This window comes from Lolium rigidum, chromosome 7 (genome assembly GCF_022539505.1).
Source record: "Lolium rigidum isolate FL_2022 chromosome 7, APGP_CSIRO_Lrig_0.1, whole genome shotgun sequence".
Classification (NCBI taxonomy): Eukaryota; Viridiplantae; Streptophyta; class Magnoliopsida; order Poales; family Poaceae; genus Lolium; species Lolium rigidum.
Window position 1 is genome coordinate 292,045,440 of NC_061514.1, and position 18,669 is coordinate 292,064,108.

The window sequence follows — 18,669 nt, forward strand, 5'->3', positions numbered from 1 at the left end:
TGGACCCATGGTCCAGGGGTGAACTACTCACTCATCACTCCGGAGGCGATCATGGCGATGAAGAGTCCTCCGGGAGATGAATCCCCTCTCCGGCGGGGTGCCGGAGGCGATCTCCCGAATCCCCCGAGATGGGATTCGCGGCGGCGCGTCTCCGGAAGGTTTTCCGTATCGTGGCTCTCGGTGCCGGGGGTTTCGCGACGGAGGCTTTAAGTAGGCGGAAGGGTAGGTCGGGGGCCACACGAGGTGCCCGGGGGTAGGGCCGCGCGGCCGGGGCTTGGGCCGCGCCGCCCTGTCCCCGGCTGCCTCGTGGCCCCACTTCATTGACTCTTCGGTCTTCCGGAAGCTTCGTGCAAAAATAGGACCACGGGCGAAAGTTTCGTCCAATTCCGAGAATATTTCCTTACTAGGATTTCGAAACCAAAAACAGCGAGAAAACGACAGCTGGCTCTTCGGCATCTTGTTAATAGGTTAGTTCCGAGAAAATGCATAAATATGACATATAATGTGCATAAAACATGTAGGTATCATCAATAAAGTAGCATGGAACATAAGAAATTATCGATACGTTGGAGACGTATCAGCATCCCCAAGCTTAGTTACTGCTCGTCCCGAGCGAGGTAAAACGATAACAAAGATAATTTCTGAAGTGACATGCCATCATAATCTTGATCATACTATTTGTAAACATATGTAATGAATGCAGCGATCAAAACAAAGATAATGACATGAGTAAACAAGTGAATCATATAGCAAAGACTTTTCATGAATAGTACTTCAAGACAAGCATCAATAAGTCTTGCATAAGAGTTAACTCATAAAGCAATAAATCAAAGTAAAGGTGTTGAAGCAACACATAGGAAGATTAAGTTTCAGCGGTTGCTTTCAACTTATAACATGTATATCTCATGGATATTGTCAACATAAAGTAATATAACAAGTGCAATTTGCAAGTATGTAGGAATCAATGCACATTTCACACAAGTGTTTGCTTCTTAAGGTGGAGGGAGATAGGTAAACTGACTCAACAATAAAAGAATGGTCCTTCAAAGAGGAAAGCATCGATTGCTGTATTTGTGCTAGAGCTTTTATTTTGAAAACATGAAACAATTTTGTCAACGGTAGTAATAAAGCATATGAGTTATGTAAATTATATCTTACAAGTTGCAAGCCTCATGCATAGTATACTAATAGTGTCCGCACCTCGTCCTACTTAGCTTGGACTACCGGATCTTTGCATGCCATGTTTCAACCAAGTGTCACAAAGGGGTACCTCCATGCCGCTCTGTACAAAGGTCTAAGGAGAATGCTCGCATTTCGGATTTCTCGCTTTTGATTATTCTCAACTTAGACATCCATACCGGGACAACATGGACAACAGATAATGGACTCCTCTTAAATGCATAAGCATGAAGCAATGATTATTATTCTCATATGAGATTGAGGATATATGTCCAACACTGAAACTTCAACCATGGTTCATGGCTTTAGTTAGCGGCCCAATGTTCTTCTCTAACAATTTTGCATGCTCCAACCACTAAAATGATAGACCTTCGAGACAAGACGGACATGCATAGCAACTCACATGATATTCAACAATAGTTGATGGCGTTCCCCAGAAGCATGGTTATCGCACAACAAGCAACTTAATAAAAGATAAAGTGCATAAGTACATATTCAATACTACGATAGTTTTTAAGGCTATTTTGTCCCATGAGCTATATATTGCAAAGGTGAATGATGGAATTTTTAAAGGTAGCACTCAAGCAATTTACTTTGGAATGGCGGAGAAATACCATGTAGTAGGTAGGTATGGTGGACACAAATGGCATAGTAGTTGGCTCAAGGATTTTGGATGCATGAGAAGTATTCCCTCTCGATACAAGGTTTAGGCTAGCAAGGTTATTTGAAGCAAACTCAAGGATGAACAAGTGCAGCAAGACTCACATAAAAGACATATTGTAAACATTATAAGACTCTACACCGTCTTCCTTGTTGTTCAAAACTCAATACTAGATATTATCTAGACCTTAGAGAGACCAAATATGCAAATCAAATTTTAGCAAGCTCTATGTATTTATTCATTAATGGGTGCAAAGCATATGATGCAAGAGCTTAATCATGAGCACAACAATTGCCAAGTATCACATTATCCAAGACATTTTAGAATTACTACATGTAGCATTTTCCAATTCCAACCATATAACAATTTAACGAAGAAGAAACTTCGCCTTGAACATTATGAGTAAAGCCTAAGGACACATGTGTCCATATGCAACAGCGGAGCGTGTCTCTCTCCCACAAAGTGAATGCTAGGATCCATCTTATTCAAACAAAAACAAAAACAAAAACAAACCGACGCTCCAAGTAAAGAACACAAGATGTGACTGAATAAAAATATAGTTTCAGGGGAGGAACCTGATGATGTTGTCGATGAAGAAGGGGATGCCTTGGGCATCCCCAAGCTTTGATGCTTGAGTCTTCTTAAAATATGCAGGGGTGAACCACGGGGGCATCCCCAAGCTTAGAGCTTTCACTCCTCTTGATCATAGTATATCATTCTCCTCTCTTGACCCTTGAAAACTTCCTTCACACCAAACTTCAAGCAAACTCATTAGAGGGTTAGTGCACAAATTCACACATTCAGAGGTGACACAATCATTATTTTCACTTCTGGACATTGCATAATGCTACTGGACATTAATGGATCAAAGAAATAAATCCAATATAGCAAAAGAGGCAATGCGAAATAAAAGGCAGAATCTGTCAAAAACAGAACAGTCCGTAAAGAAGAATTTAAAGCTGGCACCAGACTTGCTCAAATGGAAAAACTCAAAACTAATGAAAGTTGCGTACATATCTGAGGATCACGCTCGTAAATTGGCAGATTTTTTCGAATTTTCTACAGAGAACTGTGCCCAGATTCGTGACAGACAGCAATGCTGTTTCTGCGCAGCGATCCCAAATATAACATCAACTATAACATAGAAACTTTACTTGGCACATAAACATGATAAGGAGAGGTTGATACAGTAGTAAACAACTTCCAAGACTCAACAAAACAAAAAATTGCTGTAGTAAAAACATGGGTTGTCTCCCATAAGCGATTTTCTTTAACGCCTTTCAGCTAGGCGCAGAAAGTGCAAATCAAGTAACATCGAGAGTAGAAGCATCAACATTATTTTTCATGCAAACACAACTTGTTGCAGAGGGTGCTTTAGGTGCTTCATTATCTAAATTCTCTATGGTGGTGCTAGGGGTTTTGGAAATTTTAGGCCTATAATAATTCTTTTGTTTAGGCACTTTAGAGGCGTACATGAATTTTTGCTCTTTACCCACATAAGCTTTCTCATTATACTTGAGAGAAGAAAAGGTTGAACCCAAGGTTTCCATAGCCTTTTCAAGTTCATCAATCCTATTGGTTTGATTATCATGGACAACACAAGTCCCTAGGGCACTAATTCTTTCATCAATTCCTCCTAAGGATTTATCAAGTTCATAAGTTTTGTCAAATAACATTCCCATTTTAGTTTCAACACTTGAAATTTTTTTCTCTATGGTTTCCAATTTTTTCATAACATCTTCAAGAGAGATTTCAATTTTAACTTCATTAACAGGTGGTATCCCAACTAGACTCTCAATTATGCAACTAGCTTCTAACGCGGGAGTACCTAGGAAATTGCCTCCCGAAAGAGTATCAAGAACATACCTATTCCAACTAGATAAACCAACATAAAAGTTCCTAAGAAGGATAGTGGTGGAGTGTTTCTTAATGCACCTTTGATGAGCATTACTAATTCTATACCAAGCATCTTTAAAACTTTCTCCACCTTGTTGCTTAAAAGAACGAACTTCAACTTCGGGATTACTCATTTTAGTAGCAATAAAGTAAACTAGGCAAATAAAGTAAAGACAAGTAACTAATTTTTTTGTGTTTTTGATATAGAGAGCAAGACAGTAAATAAAGTAAAACTAGCAACTAATTTTTTTGTATTTTGATTTAGTGCAGCAACAAAGTAGTAAATAAAATAAAGCAAGACAAAAACAAAGTAAAGAGATTGAGAAGTGGAGACTCCCCTTGCAGCGTGTCTTGATCTCCCCGGCAACGGCGCCAGAAATTTATTGCTGGCGTGAAGTTGGCGTGGGAGATAGAAATCTTTGTGGTGTAACTTTTCTTCAGGTCCCCGGCAACGGCGCCAGAAATTTGCTTTGATGCGCGTAGATGTACACGTCCGTTGGGAACCACAAGAGGAAGGTATGATGCGCACAGTGGCAAGTTTCCCTCAGTAAGAAACTAAGGTTTAATCGGACCAGTAGGAGTCAAGAAGCACGTTGAAGGTTGATGGTGGCGAAATGTGATGCGGCGCAACAACGGGGATTCCGGCGCCAACGTGGAATGCTGCACAACAAAACCAAAGTACTTTGCCCCAACGAAACGGTGAGGTTGTCAATCTCACCGGCTTGCTGTAACAAAGGATTAAACGTATCGAGTGGAAGATGTTTGCAAAGAAAATAGTAAAACACAATTGCGGTAGAATTTATGCTATGTAAAGAATAGGACCGGGGTCCACGAGTTCACTAGAGGTGTCTCTCCCATAAGATAAAAGCATGTTGGGTGAACAAATTACGGTCGGGCAATTGACAAATAGAGAAAGGCATAACAATGCATATACATGATATGATAAATATAGTGAGATTTAATTGGGCATTACGACAAAGTACATAGACCGCCATCCAAGCTGCATCTATGCCTAAAAAGTCCACCTTCGAGGTTATCGTCCGAACCCCATTCGGTATTAAGTTGCTAAGCAACAGACAATTGCATTAAGTATGGTGCGTAATGTAATCGACAACTACATCCTTAGACATAGAATCAATGTTTTATCCCTAGTGGCAACAGCACATCCACAACCTTAGAACTTTACGTCATCCGTCCCGGATTCAATGGCGGCATGAACCCACTATCGAGCATAAATACTCCCTCTTGGAGTTAAGAGTACAAACTTGGCCGAGCCTCTACTAATAACGGAGAGCATGCAAGATCATAAACAACACATAAACAATAGATTGATAATCACCATAATCATAGTACTCTCTATCCATCGGATCCCGACAAACACAACATATAGTATTACGGATAGATGATCTTGATCATGTTAGGCAGCTCACAAGATCCAACAATGAAGCACAACAAGGAGAAGACGACCATCTAGCTACTGCTATGGACCCATGGTCCAGGGGTGAACTACTCACTCATCACTCCGGAGGCGATCATGGCGATGAAGAGTCCTCCGGGAGATGAATCCCCTCTCCGGCAGGGTGCCGGAGGCGATCTCTGAATCCCCGAGATGGGATTCGCGGCGGCGGCGTCTCCGGAAGGTTTTCCGTATCGTGGCTCTCGGTGCTGGGGGTTTCGCGACGGAGGCTTTAAGTAGGTGGAAGGGTAGGTCGGGGGGCCACACGAGGTGCCCGAGGGGTAGGGCCGCGCGGCCGGGGCTTGGGCCGCGCCGCCTGTCCCTCGGCTGCCTCGTGGCCCCACTTCGTTGACTCTTCGGTCTTACGGAAGCTTCGTGCAAAAATAGGACCCTGGGCGAAAGTTTCGTCCAATTCCGAGAATATTTCCTTACTAGGATTTACGAAACCAAAAACAGCGAGAAAACGAAGCGGCTCTTCGGCATCTTGTTAATAGGTTAGTTCCAGAAAATGCATAAATATGACATATAATGTGCATAAAACATGTAGGTATCATCAATAAAGTAGCATGGAACATAAGAAATTATCGATACGTTGGAGACGTATCACTTATCTTCTGGAGCGGAGGGCATGATCATCTCCAGATATGACATACGGCATGGCTTCCGTCATCACCTTTGTCTTCTTATCCATTTGGTACGCCTTGCATCGAGGTCCAACGCGGGTCCTCCCGGTTTCCTGGCGCGAACTCCTCGCGAAGTGGATCTCGTGAGGGGCTTCTATCTTCATAGAACCGCCAAGTTGACGAGGGCTGAGGCCGAGAAGGCGCGATGAGTGTAGTTTTAGCATGTTTTTACACCATTATATTACTGAGATATCACTGAGTAGAAATAGGATTTTTGTATTTCACCGCGCTACCTCACCCTTTTATGCTTATTTTCACAGGATCTCGAAATAATAAGGCAATGATGAAATATCAATAAAAACTATCGCTTTATGATATTTTGACATGATAAAAATCATTTAAGCACTTAATTATGCACCTGGGGTGAAAGGAGGATGCGAGGATGACTTCCAGAAGGTTTAGCGGCATTGGTACGGGGGAGACCGCCCGTACCATCCGCCCGTACGCCATGTTAGGAGAACCACCTCGTCAAATACTATCGCCTCTTGCAGACGGATTTGAGATCCAACAACACACGCAACTGCAAACACCAGAACACCGTCCCAGAAGATATCTAAAGGAAGAACAAGAAGGGGCATCATCCAAGTTTCTACCCGGATCAATGGAGGACAAGGCATCATCACCTTCATCATCAACCCAACACCATCAGAATCTCCATCCCGTTCATCACACTAGATTGCAATCCCCTTTGGCATTGTTGGTTTGTACTTGAATTCACACCGTTACCCCTATTCCATTCGCAAGATTATGATGGTGTTCTTGATTGTTTCCGTGTGTAAGTAGCTCACTTCATTCTTGGGGAAGATGGAGAAACCCTAGTAATATTATAATATGGATGAAGATGATTTATAGCGTTGCATTATGATTGTATGTTAGTTTTCTATTGTGGTATTGCATGAAGTCGACCTTGTGACATTTTCCTAAGGGTCACGGGTGGGAACTACCTTCGGAAGTATGATAGTGTATACGGAGGGAAGTGACATACCGTGTGCGGTGCACTATTGTATGAAAGGAGTGGATAAGAGAGGACTCACCATGATTCACAAATAACCATGGGGTAATCCCTTAATCGCGATGGATCAATAGGTGGATTGCCTCATGGTGGTTATTCAGGGATGTGTTATAAAATACATATCCCAACATAGAGCCTTTCCCAAAGATATGAATTATCTAGTTTGTGTACTTAGTTGATACTAGAGGTGAAACCAACAACCCCCGAGAACATTTTAGCTTATTAAAGTTCAAAGTTAATCCTTAGTCATAATTGCACTCTTTTATTTCAGTTATTTACTCTATAAAACCATCCTACAAAACTCTTTCAACAACACTTCATTTTGGATTTAAGACAACTTTAAGTAATTCTAGATAAAAAGCAACAAGGGGCATTAATATCTTTACTAGTAGCTCATCGTGGTCGATACTCTTATTTCGAAACTAGCTACAACTGATATATGTACTTGGAGCCATCAAGCTATTTTCTGACGCAATTGCCGGGGAGCTCAGAGCTTTCGGCCTTTGTTTTTAGTTTCTAATTTATTTATTGTTCTATTTTAGTTGTTTTCGAGTTTCAAGTGAAATACCATGGAGGACTACCAGCGTGAGATACATCTTCAAGCTGTAAAGAGCTCTGGCCCTCCCATGGACGCTTTTATTGAATAAAACATACTCATCAATCCAAAAGGGTATGATATAAACCCAATGCTATTAGATTTACTGCAATCTAATTAAGATGTTTGCAGGAGATGATACTAAAGGTTCTTATGGGCATGCCGAATATTTCAAAGATGTTTGTGCAACTTTCAATTTAAATATCTTTAGCGAAGATGAGGTTAAGTTTAAACTCTTTGGAAAAACTGTTACTGATATAGCCCGATCTTGGTATAATGATTACCCCACTTTAAATTCTTCTGAGTGGAGGACATTGTCTACTAAATTCCTTCAAATATTCTTTCCAGAAACCAGGTCCCTTGGAGCGAGGCAGATGATTACAAACTTTAAAAGTCTACCGCAAGAGAGCTTGTATGAAAGATACTCGAGATTCAGGGAGATTCTTAGCAATTTTCCCCATCATGATTTCCCACCTTGGTTAATTACACACACTTTCTATGCAGGAGTTAATGTTAAAATATAGATTTGTTAGCTTATTGATGGATCTTTCACTGAGTATGGAGTGGATAAGTCTTGAAACTTATTAGAAATCATACACAAAGATGAGCTTTCCAAAGATAGTAAAGAACCTGATGAAAAGTCTCTAGTAGAGCTAGAATCTATTAACAAATTTATGCAGTCTAAAACGGTTGTTGAATTGCTTGGTAATAACAAACTTCAGCCTAAGGATATCATTCATATTGTAAAAGGTCATGCTAAACATCTGCAACTCCCTAATGATTGGGAACGTTATGAACCATCATCTAATAATAGGTCTTTAAAGGAAATCCCAACAGGCAAGCATATTCATCGAGGAGAAGGTGTATAAAACAGAAGAGTTATCATGTTTTCCTAAGCAAAATCAAGTTGATGAAATGTGGACAAGAAAGCCTAAGAAGTTATCAAGGAACCTAGGGGATATCAAGATAAACATAGATATAGTTAAGGAACTTCTTAAACCCGTAGGTATTGAAGATGAGGAGGTGAGGATCAATCGTAAATCCTCTCAAGTAATAGGAGGAAGACCACAAGGTAAAAAATTAAAGGTATAAAAGTATCAAATTTAGATTGGGAGAAACTGATTTTGAAGGTATAAGAGACCTAAGCTCAAATATAAATAATCTCCCTTATCATTCTTATATATCATGCATGTCGTTATTATCTACATGATCATGAACTTGAACCTTCAAACACGGCTCTAGTACTTTCGGACATAACCTATCAAAGATGCCATGGGATCCTTCGTAATGATTATATTACAGTCGAAGCCTTTGTTTACCCTATAGATTTTCCTGTTATTGATATACCATTAGACCCTTTTCGCTCAATTATCTTAGGAGCACCCTTTTGTGTTTTAACTAAACTAAATATTGATAGAAAAAGGAGATTATGACGTCTTTGCATCTTGCATAAGAGAAAGTGAAGATCAAATTTAAAGAACTTAAAAATTTCCTTATGAAGAGAAGACTGAAGTTAAGGAGGATAAAACTATTGAAGAATTAGCTGCTATCTATTTTAGCATTCCTCAGAATGAACTGCAAAGAAGCTTGACGAATGATGTGTCAATTACAAATGATGAAGGTAAGAAGGAATTAGATGATATGTTAAATAACACGTCAGAAGCAAAAGACCTTCAGGATTCTAAAAATGAAGAATTGGTAAGGAAGGGAAATGAGGAACCGCCACCGCTGGAATTAAAACCCCTTCCTAAAGATTTAAGGTATGAATTTCTTGATGAATAAAAGAAATGATCAGTGATAATTAGTAGTAAACTTTCTTCCATGGAAATTATATCTTTACTATATGTTCTTATTAAAAATTGTAAAACTTTTGGGTATTCTTGATGGTGCTTGACGGGGCTTGATGTAGTGTATTGATTATTCCCCGGCAACGACGCCATAAAAAGTCTTGCTGGTGCGAAGTTGATGAAGGAGAATTTATGCGCAACGTTGAGTGGAACCCCAAGAGGAAGATATGATGAGCACAAAAGGAAGTTTTCCCTCAGTAAGAAACCAAGGTTTATCGACCAGTAGGAGAAAAACCGTTCTCTCCCGAGGTGTTGCGAACCAACTCATGACAGGGCGCACTGCCGGCGTCAGCAGCAACGTGGAGACCTGCACACAAACAACCAAGTACTTTGTTCCCAACTTTTAGCGAGGTTGTCAAGCTCACTGGTTTTGCTTAAAACAAAGTATTAAACGAACCGTGTGGAACAATAATTGTTTGCAGAGAACAGAACAGGAAAATGCTATAGAAGATTGCAATTAAAAGAAGAAGGACCGGGGTCCACAGTTCACTAGAGGCGTCGCCCCAATAAAATAAATATGCTGGGTAAACAAATTACAGATGGGCAATTGACAAACAGAGATTGTACGCTAATGGTTCGTGCTCATGCTATGAAAGTATGCGGGCATTACAACAATATACATAGACCGTAATCCAACTGCATCTATGACTAATAATCCACCTTCAGGATTGCATCCGTGATACCCTCCAGTATTAAGTTACAAGCAACGGACTATCGCTTTAAGCAATGTGTTTAAAGTAAACGATGAAACTACCCTTGAATAGAACACCGCTGTTTTCTGCCTAGTAGCAACAGCACATCTACAACCGTAGAGAACAAGGTCACTTCCCATGGTTAAATAGAGGCATGAACCCACTATCGAGTATAAATACTCCCTCTTGGAGTCGCTAGCATCTACTTGGCCTGAGCATCTACTAGAAATGGAGAGCATGCAAGATCATAATAACATAATACATAATCTCAACCAAAGCAATCTCTCTATAAATCGGATCCACATCAAACTAACATCTAGAAATTGCAAATAGATGATCTTGATCATGTTAGGCAGCTCACAAGATCTATACATGAAGCATGACAAGGAGAGGACAGCCATCTAGCTACTGCTATGGACCCATGGTCCCATGGAGGACTACTCACGCATCACCTCGGATGAAGACATGGCGATGTAGAGGCCTCCGGCGATGATTTCCCTCTCCGGCAGGTTGCCGGGATGGACTGCAGAACCCTCCCGAACTAGGGTTTCGGTTGACGGTGGCATCAAAACTTTTCGTGGATGGGGGGCTCTCGTCTCTGGGCTTTTCCCGATACGAGGAATAAATAGGCGGAAGGGCGGAGCAAACGAGGCGACGAGGCCCAGCACATGGGCCAGGCGCAACCAAGGGTGGGGCCGCGCCTGCCCTATGTACTGCCACGTGGCAGCTCTCCTGCGTGTGTCCTTCTGGCTCCGTCTTTGTCCCGGAAAAATAAGACTCTGGACTTTTGTTTCGTCCAATTCTGTGAAACTTTCATGTACAACTTTTCTGAAACACAAAAACAGCAGAAAACAGGAACTGGCACTGCGGCACTGCGTTAATAGGTTAATCCTAGAAAATGCTAGAAAGTGTGGAAAAGTGCACATAAAACATACAAGAATTGTAACAAAAAAAAGCATGGAGCATCAAAAATTATAGATACGTTTGGGACGTATCAACATCCCCATGCTTAACTCCTGCTCGTCCTTGAGTAGGTAAGTGATAACAAACAAATAATTTTTGAGGTGACATGCTGTCACACTACTTTGATCAATCTAAGTGTAAAAGCAAACATAGCTGGAATCATAGAATCCTAACATAAGCATGATAGATATAATCAAACAATGAAACTTAATAACCATGCTAAAACATGAATACTAATCAAACAAAAGAAAATGTATAACGTGCATGGAAAGCAAAGTGATTGTCAAGAGCATAGCATAGATACATAATAAGGTGGTACTCAGTTTGTTCTATAAGTGGAAGCAAAACATAAATGCTTGGACACCTTTAAAAGATTATAAGGATGACTAGAAACAAAAAGTTTGAACAAGCAATACCATAATTATGAATCAATCAATAAAATCTTGGGACCATGCACATAAAACTAAGAATGACAACTATGCTCTCATAAGTGGTGCATAAACTAGGAAGTGGAGACTCAACATAAAAGTAAAAGAAGGTCTCTCTTTGAGAGGCAAGTAAGATCACTCATGTGCTAGAGCTTTTTATTGAAACAACAAGAGTATAAAATGCACTTTTGAGAGGTGGATGATGTCAATGGTAAGCACAAAGCATATGGGTTGTGCACGGTAAGCACAAAGCATATGGGTTGTGCAAAAGTGCTACTTCTAAATCGCAAGCCTCATTTATAATTGCTACTAGTGCTCACTCCTCATCCTACTCACCTCGGATCACCATTAGCTCTCATCACATACAAGTTGTTTTAACCGAGTATCATAAAGGGGTACCCCCGTGCCTCCTGTACAAAGGTCCTAGGAGATGCATTGCTTTTGATTTCTCATTTTTAAAGCATCTTCAACTTGGGACATCAATACCGGGATTTCACGAGCAACAGATAAATGGACTCCTCTTATTTTTTTATTCCTAGAAGCTTTCTCATAAGAGATTGAGGATTTGTCCAGCTGAAACTTCCACCATGATACATGGCTTCGGTTAGCGGCCCAATGTTCTTATATAACAAAAATGTATACTCAAACTATTTTGCATGGATAATCTCCTTCATTTCAGATAAGATGAACATGCATAGCAACCCACATGATATTCAGAGGCAAAAAGCACGCTGAGGTGTCCCCAGTATTCAATGGTTATCACACAACAAGCAACTTAAAAGAGCTACAGTTACACAAGGAACACACGCTAGGCACAATAGTCATTTTTGACTACTTTCCCATGAGCAATAAAAATATAATACTTTGAAATTTAAAGGTAGCACATGAGCAAACTACTTTTACCAAAATTTTGATGTTCTATTCGTAATCATCAGCAGTAGTACAAACATATCGAAGAGTAATAGAAATTACAAATAGTTACTTGGACCACCTAGCGACGACTACAGGCACTAGAGCGAGCCGAAGGCGCGCCACCGTCCTCTCCCTTCCATTAATGCAGTCGGGAAAACCTTGTCGTAGTAGAGCTTGTTATAGTAGACACACGAGAAGTCGTTGTGCTAAGGCCCCAATGGACCAGCGCACTAGAGCAGCAATCATCGCCAAGGATGGAAACCGAAGATCGGAAGAGACTAACCTAAACCACACAAACGAATACAAAAACCGATCGGATCCTAGGGGATTCTCCGAACACATGACTCCACGCGCCCTCCCACAGCACTAGACACACAACCAGAGTGAGAATAGGGCATGGAGGGCCTTATTCTGACTTCGAGATGTAGCTGATGTGGACATACTCTACCAGGTGCCCACCATTACCATACCTGGTGCGGTCCAACAAGAGGCCCACGAAGCCCAAGAAGGGATGATAGTTACTAAAGGAGCTAAAGCCCATGAACCTAGGACGCGACACAAGAATTAGCCCATACAAGGGAACCCTAACATGTAATCCCACCCGGAGTCCTAAGACCTAGCCTCCTTTATAAGGGTGAGGAGGATCGACGGGGAAGACGATACACAATCTAGAGAGAACGCCATAGCCATTACGATGACCTTGTAACCCTGATCAGCATTAATCAAGAATAGACAAGCATCATGTAGGATTTTTCCTCCGGGGGCCTGAAGCTGGGTAAATCGTATCCCCTATGTTTTTTGTACGCCGACAAAACCATTAGCGCACCTTCTTCCTTAAAACTCAAGTCCATAATCCATGGGCGTTGCCGTGCTACCCCACGTCAATAGCCGTTGTATCACAATCCCGAAAAAGACACTAAAAACAACCCAAACAAAGAACAAAAACCATCATGCTGGCAAGGGGTTGTGGTCCACCACACCTCCAAGGCCCCAAGGCCACCGAAAGCAGAGTGTACATGCGGCGTCTCTGCCGAGGGGGGACGAAAACCCTAAATGGGTGCCACCGCTTACTGGTCGCAAGTCTCGTGACCATGTACCGGTCTTTGTTTACACACTATTGACATGTGTAATGATTTATCAGATAATGTGCTGATCCTACATTAATATATGTCTAAGATAGGTCCTCCAAGAGGTTAATCGTAATGTTCATGATGAACACAGGCACATCTTATACTTGATTTTCACTACCACATTCTCTATTTAGTAGTATTTACCATAGTAGAAGAAGTTTCCTTCGTTTCTATAGGATATATGGAATATGGAAGGCAAGATTGCCATCCAACATGGCCATAACAATATAGGCTATATGAGATCTTTTCCACCTGTTTGTATAATATATTTTTTCCAACAACGTAAAATGAAAGTTCCGCTCCCCACTCCCATCCCCACGGATATTGGTCATAACCAGGAGCTTCACACTTGAAACCTCACTTGTTCAGAATGTCTATTACTCTATCAGTAAAATCTAGCTACTACCCTCTTTGCAATCATGACAGTCACTAAAACAATGTTGATAATACTTGGTGGTTTTGAACTCTGAGTGACACCCCTCAATTCTGTGGATGTGCTTAGCACGACGCCTATAAGACGCTAGAAATAACTTTGTCAAAGAAAGCAAACACACGGCACTATTTTTGCTCGTCAAATACGATCAGTCGCATGACCTATTTAGTGGCATCTAGACGATAAAACTCAATGTAGTAAAAGCTCATGCAAAACTTAGTGTGAGGCACAAATAATGTGTAGCGCAATGCTTTGCCGTGTTAAGTACACCTTGCAGCGGCATGAAACTTAATCACAGTTAATAATTAACAAAAATCAGTCTCTCCATTCCATTCAGATCATAATGTCTGTATAATTAATATATTAAATTCTATATTAAGACATAAACTTCCATTAAATTACACTAGATCCACTTCTAATGGAATCCAGTATTTGGATGCCCCCATTATATTGATAACTTCAGTAGTAGAAAACTGCTCATTAGCAACCAAGTAATGATGGCACACCACCATAGTGAACACGACACAGATATTACTAGGTGTGTGCTAGAAAGTCGCATGCAACAACTATTACAAAACCACTGGCATGAAACTTAATGGAACACGCCAATTTCTCACACCGGTTTGAGTCACTAGTTGTGTGGCTCATCAGACACACACCACCGGTGTGTGGGGACCCACTATAACCTGAAATCCCAGGCCAGCCCGCGCCTCGGCCCTCTCTGTACTTGCGTCCACCCCGCACACCTCACTCTTGTGTCCACCTCTGCGCTCCTCACTCACATTCAACCCCATGCGCTACAGTCATGCTCCCACGCCTTAGACCTGATTATCCTCCGCAGACGCGTCGTAGCCTCCTCCTTGTCGCCGCTGGTGACCTCCGGTTTGATCTAAAAGATTCTATCCATTGCAAGAAGATTTAGTATTTTGATAACTTTGGATTTAGTGGATTTAGTAAAAAATTATACTTCATTGGATTTAGGACTCAGTTGATTTAGGAAAATGTATAGAAATATGAAAACTCCAAGTGAATATGGCATAATTAGTTTCAGTGCATCTCCAGCCATAGAGATTGAATATATTATGTATGATAGTGATCAATCAGATATTAGTCTCTATGATGTTCATTCTAGCAGAAGTGAGCTAAAGTAGACTGGGAACATAGTTAAATTATACTACCCAGTTATTAGGAATTCAGGATTGAGCCAAGCAAGAGAAGGGGTAAAGCCCTAATAACTTAAAACTTATTGGTGTTAGGATTTTTTTGGAACTAAGTTGTATGGACATGCTAGCAACAAAAGATTCTTACTTGTGATATTATTAAGATAGGACTCCAATTCATAGTTTCAGAGGAAACCTTGAAAAAAGATTTGAGTGATTAATGGCTCAAAATTAATTGTGGTCCTATGATATTTCGTTTACTGTTTCTTATCCCTAGAGGGAGATATGAGGACTACTAGTGGGTGTGAACTCTCATAACATTTTGTGAGAATATTTGGAGTTTTAACTTTTTTCAGCAATACAATTATTTTAGTATATATAATTCATTGATTATCTATCTATAAGTTCAAGAGAATATCTTGTGATTTATCATTCTTTTAATATGTTACGGTAGTGTATTTTTTGTTCAAAAGATCAAAGTGTACAAGAAAAAACAACCAAAAACAGCAAATCAAATGGTCGAATAAAATGACCCTAAGATAAACTTAAAAGAATAGAACAATTACAAAAAGACTATAAGCAGCCCATGAATATAATGGTGTAGTCGAAAGTCGTATTGAAACAAAACTTTACCTGTCGCGAAGAGGGAACAAATAGTAAAGATTGATAGATTGATTACATATCTACAAGTTCAAGAGTATGGGGGGTTTTGGTAATCACATAGAGTGATTAAAATGACAAAACAGTGGAAATTGATGAGTCAAACAAGTTGATGAAACAAAATTATATTGATAAGAACTAAAAGAATCTGACAAATAAACTGCATTTTTTTCTTAACTCAAGCATAGCACTCAACTTAATCCCATGGACATCATCATGGTACTGCTTCGACAAGCACAGCTCAAAATGAAAGTACGGGAACAACATAACTTGAACGATACAAAATGCTCTAGCTAACCAAGCTAGCTCTCAAAAGATGTTTAGCGAGTGACATACATAGCCAGGTACTCAGCGAGAGTGCCCACCACGTCACGGTAGTCTGGATACGGTATCCCCATGCGGTGCACACCGAACATTTGTGAGAGGCCGAACTTGAAGTAGATTGCGTTGGGCTCGACGCAGGGCCAGTGTGTGACGTTAGGCAGCAGCACCGCGCCGAGGTCACCTGCAAACACGGCTTGGCCGGCCAGGTCATTGACCGGCATCAGCGTCCCTTCTTCCAGATTCACCTCGTACATAGGAATCACCATTCGGTGACAAGATACCCTGCTATCCCACTGCATGCGACGGCACTGCACCATGAGCTTCCCACAGTTATCGAGCATGTTGACGCTGTAAAGAATGTTGTCTAGGGCGACGGCGGGCACCAATCGTGGGAACCGTCCTGCCATGTCCAGCACCAGAAGGTTCTCGCCGTCGATGCAGTAGAACCGGCGCTGGAACGTGATGGTTGCCAGAATAGGAGACCGGAGGCCACGGACAGGCGTCCAACGTGCGTCTCCGGGCTTGGCAACGGCCATTCGGTTGATCTCTCCGAAGTAGATCACAACGTTGTTGTCACCAGCGAATCCCGCGGCCGTCACCTTGTGCTCCTCCCGGAACCTCCGGTGACAGGCACGCTGCAGTATCTTCAAGGACGGAAGGTTGATGACGTGGCCAGTCAGCGGGTTCAGAACACGGATAACGAGACTGGCCTCGTCACGCAAAACGAGCATCCCCTCTGGGGATGCCGCGGATCCGGCCACCACTGCGTGGTTGTGGAGCACCGGCAAATTGATCTTGATGGTCTTCGCCGTGACAGTGTTGAGGAACATGCGTCGTGCATAGCCATCATTTTGCTCCGGGAGCATGATCCACTGGTGGGGATGGAAGCGGTGGTGGATGCATGCGCCAAGTGCGCTGGGCTCTAGGATGAAGGTATTCTTCAAGAGCTTGCACGTAAGGCGGAAGCAAACCAGATCAGCTACATCGTTGTCCAGTAAGCGCTTTGCCACCTCCTCCACTAGCTCGGATGGTAGAGCGGCCAAGTCAGACCTTGAGATCCAGAAGCAAATAAATAAGGTCCAACACAACACACAATTGTATGAGATCTTGTTAGTAGTAGCACAATCTTTGGCGAGGGTCCATATGAAATCCAAAAAAACACATAAGCTACGTACTATGTATTCTTGATCAATAATGCATTCCCATATTGAAAAAATTAAATTAAATAGTACTGTATAACATGAGATCAGATTGCATGAATGTTTGCTAAAAAAACATATTGCAGTGGGCAAATGAAACCAAGAATAGGTACCGCTGTTACTCGGCCTCGGTGTTAGCCACAAGGCTGGTGATTCTCCGTGACTTCTGGGCAGCCATTGTTGCACGGGAATAGTTCTGTGTCTCCTTGTTGCAAGCTAGATAGGTTTCTCGTAATTGTAACTCTCCCGCACTTTTCTCTTTATAGTCAAGTGAATTTTTGGGTGTATGATTAGTCGTTATTAATGTTCGGATAACGACAATCCTATCATCCTAGTCGCCGACCATACCAACCTAGTCGCTGTTATTAAATACTTCTAATAATAGATAAGGCATTTAAGAATAGAATTGATGATTACCAATGTTCTAATAATAGATAAGTCGTCGTTATTTTTTAGAACATAATTATTCTTTGCACTCACAGTTAACACAATTATTCTTCCTAAAAACTACCTATCGTGATCCGACATGAAGCGAAACGCCGAACTAGCATCTAGTCTGTTACTCAAGCGTCCGTCGTTTGTTGAGTGCGTGCAGGGGCGGATCTGTATAGGCTGACCCTGATGCACATGCATCAGGGTGAAAGGAAAATTTTAGTACTACTTGTGTGTTTAGCAAGGTAAGTGCATGAGGTTAGAGCAAGAAAAGTGCATCATGAAGGGAAAAAAATTCAACTAGCAAGTTGCAAGCTTGATAGGTGCATCAGGGACATTTCATTCCAAGCTCCGCCCCTGAGTGCGTGTGCAAGCAAGGCTATTGTAGCGAGGTCCGGACACAGGTTAATTATTGGCACTTTGGCAGGCACGGCATTAACTAGTAAGGTCTATGGCGAACTCACATTCAAAATTTTAATTCGGTTTGGTGATGCACTTTCTCATTTTTTATTTACTTCACGTTCTGAGTTTAGTTAAAGTTCAACTTTCTAATATTTGAATTTTTAACAACAATATAAGAAAAAGTATCTACTTTCATAATATCAAATACATATAATATAAAAATATATTTTATGAAGATTCTAATACAACAGAATTCATATTGTAGATGTTGATATTTTTCTATAAATATTTATTCAAAGTTTACAGAGTTTAACTTTAACCAAACCCACAACGTGGAGTAATTGTAAACAGAGGGAGTACTACCTTCTTTCCAAATTAGGTGACACGAATTTGTCTAGGTTCCGATGTTCTTATTAAACATCCAGATACATCCTAGGTATCTACAAGAAGCTACGACAACTGATTTTTGACAGACGAATATTACAAGCCATATACATCATCAATATATATCATGTATTTGCAAATGATACGTCAAGATGATTAAATGTTCCGCTCACATGTGGGGTTCATTAGCGATGCATTTTATGATGATTATGGATAGATAT